The sequence below is a fragment of the Cervus canadensis genome, chromosome 1 (genome assembly GCF_019320065.1).
Source record: "Cervus canadensis isolate Bull #8, Minnesota chromosome 1, ASM1932006v1, whole genome shotgun sequence".
In the NCBI taxonomy this organism is placed as follows: domain Eukaryota; kingdom Metazoa; phylum Chordata; class Mammalia; order Artiodactyla; family Cervidae; genus Cervus; species Cervus canadensis.
The window spans coordinates 30,677,106-30,684,137 of NC_057386.1; positions in this window are offsets into that span (position 1 = coordinate 30,677,106).

The window sequence follows — 7,032 nt, forward strand, 5'->3', positions numbered from 1 at the left end:
GCATGCTTGAATGAAGTTTATGCTTCAGTCATGTCCAAATCTTTGTGACCCCATGGACTGTAGCCCTCCAGACTCCTCTGTCCATGGGATTTTCCAGGCAAGAATACTGGAGTGGGTTGCCATTTCCTCCTCCAGGGGATCTTCCCAGGGATCTAACCCCTGTCTATCATGCCTCCTGCATTAGCAGGTTGGTTCTTTACCACTAGCACCACCTGGGGAGCCCAATAACTAGCATACATAAAGTTTAAATGCATGAAACAAAATCACAGAGCCAGCCATAGTAATTGTGCACTGGCAGGGGAATGTACTTGTAAAGATAAGTTATATCCACTTTTAAAGAATTAAATCAGAACAGACCAAAACAAGGAAAAAAAAAAAAAAAAAACTATCATATGAACCAAGCAAACCCTCCAAGGTTGACAAAAACAAGGCTTGCCAATTTATACCAGCTCTTTGCAAAAAGTTCCATGGTTCATTTTTCTGACAGCTGGCACAATAAAGACTTAAAACTCTGAATAGGAGGGAGGAGGTGGCTTCCATCTGTGGTCATTACCTGATCTCGCTCATTTCAACTGCCAAGACTAACTCCATGGGGCACTTTTTTTTTTCTTTTGATTTTTAAAAATCATTTATTATAGAATATTTCAAACCCGGAGAAGAGCGCACACATCCATGTACTCAGTGCTGATATTTGACAAATGTTAGCATTTTGCCATTTGCTTTGGGTGTTTTAAAAATAAAACTTTACAGAAACTCGAAAGTATCTGTAAGGATCCCACACAATCCTGTCTCCTTATTTTTAAAAAATTTGTTTTTCATGGAGCCTGTCTTTGCAAAAGGAGACCACCTGCATGTCTCATATTCAAGAAGCTGCCATATAGAAGTCTGTCTTCACAACACACTTTGGTGAGTAGAATGAAGCAGATCTGCTGCTTGGCTCGCGACTCCCTCGGCCCCCTTAAAATACCTGATAACCCACATTTTTGCATAACTGCCCAAGTCATTAAGACCACAGCTTTCTTTCTTTGTCTCAGCAACCTTCCAATTAACTGTGGGTCTGGCAAGTTTCTGCCATAAGGGTGGTGTCATCTGCACATCTGAGGTTATTGATATTTCTCCCAGTAATCTTGATTCCAGCTTGTGCTTCTTCCAGCCCAGTGTATCAGATATGCAGATGACACCACCCTTATGGCAGAAAGTGGAGAGGAACTAAAAACCCTCTTGATGAAAGTGAAAGAGGGGAGTGAAAAAGTTGGCTTAAAGCTTAACATTCAGAAAACTAAGATCATGGCATCTGGTCCCATTACCTCATGGGAAATAGATGGGGAGACAGTGGAAACAGTGTCAGACTTTATTTTTTTGGGCTCCAAAATCACTGCAGATGGTGATTGCAGCCATGAAATTAAAAGACGTTTACTCCTTGAAAGGAAAGTTATGACCAACCTAGATAACATATTAAAAAGCAGAGACATTACTTTGCCAACAAAGGTCCGTCTGGTCAAGGCTATGGTTTTCCAATAGTCATGTATGGATGTGAGAATTGGACTATAAAGAAAGCTGAGTGCCGAAAAATTGATGCTTTTGAACTGTGGTGTTGGAGAAGACTCTTGAGAGTCCCTAGGACTGCAAGGAGATCCAACCAGTCCATCCTAAAGGAGATCAGTCCTGAGTGTTCATTGGAAGGACTGATGCTGAAGCTGAACCTCCAGTACTTTGGCCACCTGATGCGAAGAGTTGACTCATTGGAAAAGACCCTGATGCTGGGAGGGACTGGGGGCAGGAGGAAAAGGGGATGACAGACGATGAGATGGCTGGATGGCATCACTGACTCTATGGACATGGGTTTGAGTAAACTCTGGGAGTTGGTTATGGATAGGGAGGCCTGGCATGCTGTGGTTCATGGGGTCACAAAGAGTCGGACATGACTGAGCGACTGAACTGAATTGGCAAGTTTTAAGTGACTATTCAGATTCCTGAAAACAGTGCCTAAGGCAACTCTCAAGGCTAGTTAAGATTCTGCTTGCCAAGTCAATGTGTGTGCCCATGGGGGGTGGGCGTCTAAGCAATCCTCCAGCTCCAGGTAAGTGAAAGTGAAAGTGAAGTCACTCAATCGTTGTCCAACTCTTTGCGACCCCGTGGACTGTAGTTCACCAGGCTCCTCCATCCATGGGATTCTCCAGGCAAGAATACTGGAGTGGGTTGCCATTCCCTTCTCCAGGGGATCTTCCCAACCCAGGGATCGAACCCAGGTCTTCCACATTGCAGGCAGATGCTTTAACCCCTGAGCCACCTGGGAAGCCCAAAAGTGTCCTGCAATTCAACTCAGTTCTAACACTGTCCACTTGGAGATGGCATCAGATCCCACAGTTCAGTCCTACCTGAACTGTAAGACGGCCAAGGGCGTTAGAGGGCTTCCCAGGTGGCTCAATGGGTAAAGAACCTGCCTGTGATGCAGAAGATGCAGGTTCCATCCTTGGGTCAGAAAGTTCCCTTGAAGGAAATGACAACCCACTCTAGTATCCTAGCCTGGAGAATCCCATGGACAGAAGAGCCTGGCAAACTACAGTCCATGGGGCTATAAAGAATTGGATATGACTACAACAGAGGATGAGATGGCTGGATGGCATCACTGACTCGATAGACATGAGTTTGAGTAAACTCCGGGAGTTGGTGATGGACGGGGAAGTCTGACGTGCTGCGATTCATGGGGTCACAAAGAGTCAGACACAACTGAGCGACTGAACTGAACTGAACTGAAGCATGCATGCACAAAGGCATTAGTGGTGACCCTCCTCACCCACCCTATTTCTTTTGGGAATATTTATTACATGCTTGTTACCTTCCCAGAGCTGTGCAGGTTGTGAAGTGTCCTCTGAAGGACCTGGAGACTTTCAGGTGTAAATCAAGGTTTTTGTGTGGTTTTTTCTGGTCTTAAAAAAATTTTTTTCTCTTTGATCTGATACCACTTTGGGTGGACCATTTGGAGAAGCACCACACTAGTACACTAATATAGATAGATGATAGATAGAATATAGAAGATAGATAGCTTTCTCTCTATAAAATTTCATAACTCTGTCTCTGTCTGTCTCTACATACACCCATACCCACAGAAGCATGGCATGAATCTGGTAAGATACAAGCATAAGCTGGGCCCACGAGGATGAGCAGAAACCCATAGCAGTGCTCTTGGTCTCTGAGCTGGGTGGGGTGGATGTCTGCAGAAGCCGGGTCACAATCAGGGAACCAACTACTCACCCCCAGCCCAGGAGCCAGCGAAGCTGCACAGGGTCCAGAGAGGGTGGAACAGCTATGTCCCCAAGCCTCCAGAGCTACAGGGACATATCTCTGTGACAGAGAATGGGAAGACCTGATTTTCGCAGGTAGAAGATGTCCTAATCAGATAATTGGCCCTTCTGGCTGATGTGTTTTTTCAAAAAGAAGGGCTACAGATGACGATTCAAAGTTGCTAATTTCATGAGTGCTTGTTATGTGCCAAATGCTGGGCTGAACATCTATGAAACAGCTTCCTCGCTGGCCTCCCTGCCTCCACTCTCAGGCCTCTAGCACCCACCCTCCACAGTGATTTAAAAACATCAGTCAGATTGTGCTCCACTGCTGACCCCCCCACCCCCCTGCAAGGGCCTCCCTTTATGCCTGAAACAAAGTCCAGGCCACGTCCGCTGGGGCCAGAAGCTCTCGCCCTCCTTCTCCTACCCTCTTTCCATGGATTCATTTCCATTAATTCATTTTAATTATTCTAGAACTTCATCTAAATAACATCATCAAGCCATTTTTTTGTCTGACTTTTTTGCTCCTTTGTTGTCTCCAAGAGTAGCTCATTCTTCTTTTCTGAAATAGGCTGTGTAAACTTGGTCTTATTTTTCTCTCAAGTATTTGAGGAAATTCTGTGGTGAAGCTATTTGGGACTGAAGTTTTCTCTATGTTGAAATTTTAGGTAATCAGTTTTGGTTTTTTGGTAGACAGAAGGCTGTTTTGTGTCAGTTTCGTTAATTAAGAGTTTTTCAAGGAATTGACCCATTTCATCAATTTTGTTGACTTCAAGCTATTCACAGCATCCCCTTTTAATTCTTTTGATAATTATACAATCTGTAATGATAATCCCACTCTTATGTCTTATATTGATTGTCATTAATTAATCATTAATGATTAACAGTCATTCTCTCTTTTTTCTTAATCAGTCTTGTTTGGGGATTTAACAATTTTGTTAATCTTTTGATCGAAAGATCTAACTTTCAGCTTTATTGTTTTCCAATTTCATTGTTTTCTGCTCTTACCTCAATTACTCCTTTCCTTATACTTATTTTCAGTCTATTTTCGAAGTCTTTGTGTAATTTCTGAAAGTGGGTAATAGAGCCTCAATGGGGGCTCATGATTGAAATGGCTCATTATGTTGACCTTGCAGACAAGGAATAAAGTCACAGTGACCCTTGAGACTGACCAGATTGCCCAAACAACTTTGTTTTCCTGCTGGCGTCTACCTTCTCAAAGCTATGGGAGCACTACTTTCCAGACCTCCGGCTATGTAATCACAGGACTCAGCTACAGGCTAAAAATTAACCATCCTTTCAGAGAATTTTTCATTGGTGGGGTATAAGAAAGACTCTGTCAGAAAGGGAGGACACTGTTTCTTCTCAAAGGCCAGTCACCCTCTCATTTTCTCTGTAATAAATTTCTTTTTCTTGCCTGACTGCCCGGCTCACTCTTTTTCTCCTCAATTGCCTTAGAGTGGACACTTAGTTATTTTAGACCTTTCTTCATGTCTTATATAAGCATTTTTTTAAAAGAAGACTCTTTTAAAAAAAAACAACTTATTTATTTATTTGACTGCGCTGGGTTTAGTTGTGGCATGCAGGCTTTTTAGTTGCAGCTTGTGGGATCAAGCCCCTGTGCTCCCTGCATTCAGAGCTGGAGAGTCTCAGCCACTGGACCACCAGGGAAGTCCCTAATATAAGCAGTTAAAGCAACAGATTTCCCTCCAGAAAGACCTGTAATGAGGGACAGAGAAAGGAAAGCTAAAGTAGTGAATTCTTAGGGTGAGCAAAAAGAAAGGGCATTCAGGCCAGCAGTGGAAGGATTCAATTTGTGCTAGAGGTGAAATGCATTCTTCATCACGAAAGAAAGGGAAAAGGAAAAGGTCGGTAAAAATAAAGACTGACAGATTGGCTGATGGGAAATTGAGAGCATTTTTGCCTGATGGCTTACATTTTCTCAGTAAGCACAGGAGCTCGCCAACAGAGAGTGTGGGAGAGGAGAGGGTGGGGAAGTTATGAGCAATACGGAGACTATGGAATAGTCATCTCAGGGTGTGGAGAAGGGCATTCAACAGTGAAGGGGAACACACGCATCAGCCCCGTCCCCCAGCCCAGGGCTCCCGTGGGGATAACAGCTGTGATTTTTAGAGCAAAGACAGTAGTCAGGATTTGTGATTTTTTTTTACACAAATTTCAGCTGTTCTCATGATGGGGTGGAGAAGGCAGAAACATGTGGGTTCCACCATGGCTGGAATTTACCAAGTGAGCAAGACAGTGAGCTGAGAGGAGAGGTCAAGGGACTGAGAATATTTGCAAAGCAGAGACTATTCAACTAATGAACTGTGGTTTTGTACCTGGGTGATTAGAAAAGTGAGGATAAGATTTTAGAGTGCTCATGAAATAAAAGGTTCACAGCACCAGGAAAAACCAGAGTAAAAGACCCATAAATGTGGATCAAAGGCTGAATTCAAAGTTTTGAGTTCTGAAGGAGATATGGTTCCTGGGGGTGACAAGGACTAGGTGTGATGTAAAGTTGAAAAATACCTTTGGAGGTGATGACTCAAGGGACTGAGAGGCAGGCCAAGGTGCTGTTCGGGCCATGGATATTCCTCTCATGAAGAAGGTTGGCAGGGTAGTGAGGACCGAAAGAGTGTGACGTGACACCTTCAGTGAATGATGGAGCCTGGCCGTCAGGCCAAACAGATGGCAGGGATGAGAAGGGAGAAAGAGGAAGACATCCACGTAGCACGAGCTTGAAATAAGAAAGCGTTTTTGAAAAAGGGAGAGGAGCAAATGATCTGGAGGTGGTGATGGTGAAGTAGGAAGGAAGGCACGGAAATTACTTCTTGACCCCAAGGTCCTTAGATTGTGAGAAAAAACTCAGCTCCTGCTTGGGCAGCCTTCAGAGATACCAGGATCTTCAGAGGGTGTCCAGCATCAGATAAGGAACGTTTCAAGAGAAGACTGAAGTTAGAGGGGAGATGGCTGGTCTTAGAGTGGGTGTTTCAGAAAACACGGCAGCAGGGTGTAGGCAAAGCACAGGGACAGAGACTTTCGAGGATGGAACCATGCTGTGATGAACTGGTTCTCAAACTTTACTCAGCATCCGAGTCACCTGCAGGAGGTGTTAAAACACAGGGGGTTTCTCCTTCCCCCCATTTCTGACTCAATAAGTCAGAGGTAGAACCTATCTTTTTTAAAAAAAAACAAAGTTAGAAAAAAAGAAAGAAAAAAAAGAAATAAATAAAAAAACAAAGTTAAATTTTATTTCTTTGGCTGCACCGGGTTTTAGTTACAGCATATGGGATCTAGTTCCCAGACCAGGGATTGAACCCCAGCCCCTTGCTTTGGGAGCGAGTAGTCTTAGCCACTGGACCATCAGGGAAGTCCCTATAATCTGCATTTATAAGTTTGTAGGTGATGCTAATGCTGCTGGTCCTGAAGCTACACGTTGAGATCCATGACCCTAATGTGCTCTTACATCAAAAATTCTGTAATTCCAGATAATTTGTGTGTCTGTTGTGTTTTTATTGGGGGTTCAGAGCATGGATTACAGAACCCATCTTGAACCCCAGCTCACCACTGATCTACCATGTGACCTCAATAGTCCTCAGTCTTCACATCTGTAAAATGGGGAGAACAATAGTACCCACTTTATGGGGCATGTTATGGTGATCAAATGAATTAATATTGTAAAGCATGCACTAATGCCATAAAAGCATTAGCTTATATTTAAGAACTTTATCAGCCAAAAAAGAGG